Raw genomic sequence first — 4,810 nt, forward strand, 5'->3', positions numbered from 1 at the left:
GCTAGCTGCAAAGCATAAATCTCCATAGTAACATAATTTAGTCTGCTTTCATGCAACTGAGTCAGGGCTAAATTCAACCAGGATAACTGGAAAATCCCAGTTTAATCCCTTATCTTGCTTTTGTACAATACCCCTCAGGCCCATGTACTATACATAACAATAATAATAATAATAATAATAAAAAAGGCTTTTAGCGTCTTTCCAGAGTTCATGATGAAAATGCAATCCTAAGTGTTCTAACTGTTAGTCTAAATGCATTTAGGACAAATAGCATTTAAATGATCATGTTGCTACCATTTCTGCTTGAACATGTTACACATATCAAATCAATTTGTTTTATACATTTTCATTTCGCAACTTATAAAGCGTTCAAATTTGCATGTGTGGCATAATCAAGTGGAAGGAAATATTAATTAGATTTATCCGACTACGCCACCCTGGTGGGAGGCCAGGGAAATAACTCCCAATAAAAGGACACACAGGTAAATTTCACCAATTGAAGGTAAAGAGACAAGGGAGACGCGAGTATCGATACAAGAAATACACTTTATTATAAAATAACCGGCATCAAATAAAATTCTCTCACGAAACACACCCACAGTGGTAGGAATAGCTTCCGGGGCCAGGATTAATGGGAACAAGGCAGGCCGGCCGCAACTCCGGAGGTCGTCCAAAACCCACCTCAGTTCACAGCAAATCAGATACCACACACACCCGTCCTAGGGAAGTTATATCAGAGCACTCACAGCACACCGTGAAACACCGCCGAATAACGCAGCTAGCCTCCCCTGTTCCACACAAGTCCTCACTGGCCCCTAGAAAGAGAAATATTTATAACGAGACTCAAACGGAAATCATACGAAATATAAGTAAAGACAAACACCAAATAATAATTTTACAGACACTGTGTTGTAGCAGCTTTGACACTCGGGCCTCCAGATGACACACGTACAAAACAGACAGATAACCAGCACCTAAATGGCACTAGAAAACTGAATCCATGAATAAAGAAACACTTTACAGTAAATACATAACCAGAAAAATAAAACAAATGAATACTATAAATATAGCTACAAAATAAAGCAACCCAAATACAAAAGAAACAAAATAGCCGCAAAACTAATCAAACAAATATAGCAACAAATTACTCTGTTGACAAAGGAAATTAAATCAAAGAAATTAAACTAATAGAAAACCCGGCGGACACAATGCCCAGAAGTTAACGTTACAGCCCCCAGCGACTCGCGGAGCCGCAAACCCGTTAACCACACAGATGACCGTACGCGACACGATCAAATAAAACCAAAAAATATCCCTGAGCAAAACAGCAGCGGCATTGCAGGAAGTCCTTTGGCTAGGAATAGGGCTTGGAAATCTTGATATGTCCCCTTTACCTTTAAACAAGGAATACGAGACTAAATCTACATTCACAAAACCCAAACATGAAACACAAAAGAGGCATACTCACGAGTTGTTGAACCAACACCAGACGCACCGCTGTATGGCTACTCACTACCGGTGCCGCAACTCAAGTCTACCGGCCAGCATTCAACTTGCCTTCGTCGCTAGCACGGAGCGCAACAAACAGTAAATACCACGACTAAGGTGGTCATAAAAAGAATCAAAAACCAACCATACCTGCAAGCGAACTCTGCCACGGCTTGCCGCACGCCAACAACACCAGCCCCACTCTAAATTAAACTATAAACAGAGCATATTAACCTCGCAACATACGCATTATTACACCATCAGCCGAAACTCGACGTACCTGGATAGGAAAGGGGAACGGAAACGGAAATGCCAGGGAGAGAGAGAACAAATGTAAATTATATAATTTCATTTTCATTTTGCAACAAACTTTGCACGTACGGGTAATGGAAAATGTAAATTTAAATACAAATAAAATGCCATTTTGAATATTGCGTTGCCATTTTGAATATTGCATTGCCATTTTGCATATTGCATTTTAAATTGAATTTCGCTACCTATATGCTTCCATAGATTGAGGCGGTGTGCGTGGCAGTGAATGTAGATTGCCTGAGGGACCTCTTCTCTGAATTTCTCCTGGACCCCGTTGTGAACACCAGACATCACGGCAGCGCCGTCATAACACTGAGCAGGCAGTGTGATCAATGTTACATTTACTAAGAGTCTCTTTGACAGTAGCAAAAAGCGACTCAGCATCTAACCCGTCAGCTGGAGTAAAATGAAGAAATTCTTTACCTAAACCGGGGCTATTCAAAATTCTGACGGGGCTATAGCCCCCCCTAGCCCCGGTGTAGCGCCGTCACTGAGGAAAATACTGGTTAGCACAGCTTTACTAGGAAAGTAAGCAAGTAACATTAAAATAATTCATACAAGAAGATGAAGAAAAGTGTATACATGTGTTTTAACGTACCTCTGTGACTCTCATCTCCCCGCTGGTCTGCCTCTGCCAGCGGCGCTGCGCCCGGAGGAAAAGACTGGTTAATACAGCTCCACTTGGGAAACAGATATTCTTACGGAAACTTAAACCTGGCTTTATATTGCGCAAATAACATCAGAATACAACGCATCAAGCGATAAAAGAGTCAAAAATGAAAATTAACCTACCATACTCTAGTGGTTTTTCATCTTCAGGAGTCTTTCACAGAGCCGGTGCCGAGGTGTGTGGCTGTTTTTCGCAGTCATTTAGGACTACTGTTTTTAGATTGACTAAATATAGTAGGCAAATATTTTTTCAAAATGCACTGAAAATCTAAACCTGAGAAACAGTAAAATATGATTGGATAAAAGCTCTAATATAAACATACACTGTAGTGATGGGAAGTTCGGATCATTTTACGGACTCGGACCTTTGAGTCTCGTTCAGCAAAATGAACGAATCTTTTTTCGAGTCATTTCGTTCATTTTAGCAAAATATAATTAAAATGCTACGTGTTACTTCCCTAATATGTCTACTACTCATTCATCACGTGACAGCCCCATAAGCTTTAACCAATGCAGTCTGAGCCGGAAAGAGAATTGATTAGTTCATCTCTCGAGTCTTTCGAATCGTTCGTGCTTTTGTCACGTGATGTGACAGCACTGGATAGAGAAATTAGTTAATTAACAAGCTTCCTTACAAACGGCTGCATAGTTATTATTATTATTATTATCATCATTATTATAATTATTATTTACTCTTACAGTTACGTAATGCGTTTCTGGTCTCAAATTGTAGCTTTTTACTTCTTACAGTTTATAAATGTGTGAATTTCTGTCATTATGGTTATTTTCCATAACACTGAATGTTGTAACAAAGGTAATAAAGAGTTGGTTATTATTATTAAGTCTCTTTCCGGCTCAGACAGCATAGGTTAAGCATATGGGTCTGTCACGAAAAATATATTAAACTAAATCAGTGATTCTGATAGTCTTTAGGCCAGCAGAGAAGGCTTTGCTGGCCCTGATGGCCCACCACGGTCTGTAACTCACTTTTTATTGAACCAAGTCCTACCTCCATCACTCATGTTCATCACTGCCCATCCCCCCACCTCTCGTACATTCTCACGAGAACTCCTACAACTATACTACATGCACAAAACTAATAATCATCGTCTAAATATCCGATCGTATGCATTTTGATTCGACTGCTTCAGTTCACCGCACCAAAGCTAATGGGATAATTGGGGTAAAACATGCTTTTCCAGTGCTAACTTACCCCGCTGTCTGTGAAGCCGATATATGCGATCAACTCGTTCAAGCCTCCGCAACATTTCATCAGTAAAAATGATACATCTCCCGCCCTAGCGCTGCGAGCAGGAGTACTCAATAGTTTTATATCGCTGTTAATTTTAGTCTACTATATGCTGCTCTCAGAGCAGGAGCATTCAGAAGTTTCATATCGCTGTTATTTTTAGTCTACTATAGTACACTAAAAATAACAGAGATATGAAACTATTGAATACTCCTGCCCTGAGAGCAGCATATAGTAGACTAAAAATAACAGTGATATGAAACTATTGAATGCTCCTGCTCTGTGAGCAGCACATAGTAGACTAAAAATAACAGCGATATGAAACTACTGAATGCTCCTGCTCTGAGAGCAGCACATAGTAGACTAAAAATAACAGATATGAAACTATTGAATGCTCCTGCTCTCAGAGCAGCACATAGTAGACTAAAAATAGCGATATGAAACTATTGAATGCTCCTACTCTGAGAGCAGCACATAGTACACTAAAAATAACAGAGATATGAAACTATTGAATACTCCTGCCCTGAGAGCAGCATATAGTACACTAAAAATAACAGCAATATGAAACTATTGAATGCTCCTGCTCTGAGAACAGCACATAGTAGACTAAAAATAACAGCGATATGAAACTATTCAATGGTCCTGCTCTGAGAGCAGCACATAGTAGACTAAAAATAACAGCGATATGAAACTTCTGAATGCTCCTGCTCTGAGGGCAGCATATAGTAGACTAAAATTAACAGCGATATTAAACTATTGAGTACTCCTGCTCGCAGCGCTAGGGCGGGAGATGTATAATTTTTACTGATGAAATGTTGCGGAGGCTTGAACGAGTTGATCGCATATATCGGCTTCACAGACAGCAGGGTAAGTTAGCACTGGAAAAGCGTGTTTTACCCCAGTTATCCCATTAGCAGCTTTGGTGCAGCTACTCAAGCTGTGTATGAACATTTTGTCTATACAGTATGTCACAGAAGTGAGTACACCCCTCACATTTTTGTAAATATTTTATTATATCTTTTCATGTGACAACACTGAAGAAATGACACTTTGCTACAATGTAAAGTAGTGAGTGTACAGCTTGTATAACAG

The 4,810-nt window shown here is 39.7% G+C and overlaps 1 long non-coding RNA gene across 1 annotated transcript; it reads right to left on the bottom strand.

Annotated features, from left to right (window-relative positions):
- Nucleotides 1-1,330: 1,330 nt before the first annotated feature.
- On the bottom strand, nt 1,331-1,811 carry LOC107673981 (uncharacterized). The gene is made up of 4 exons (XR_001632460.1): nt 1,769-1,811; nt 1,639-1,701; nt 1,469-1,565; nt 1,331-1,394 (listed from the first exon to the last, which is right to left on the bottom strand). It is a non-coding gene; the product is annotated as an uncharacterized LOC107673981 (long non-coding RNA).
- Between the last annotated feature and the right edge of the window lie 2,999 nt (nt 1,812-4,810).

The sequence above is a fragment of the Sinocyclocheilus anshuiensis genome, unplaced genomic scaffold (genome assembly GCF_001515605.1).
Source record: "Sinocyclocheilus anshuiensis isolate Anshui unplaced genomic scaffold, SAMN03320099.WGS_v1.1 scaffold1009, whole genome shotgun sequence".
NCBI lineage: Eukaryota > Metazoa > Chordata > Actinopteri > Cypriniformes > Cyprinidae > Sinocyclocheilus > Sinocyclocheilus anshuiensis.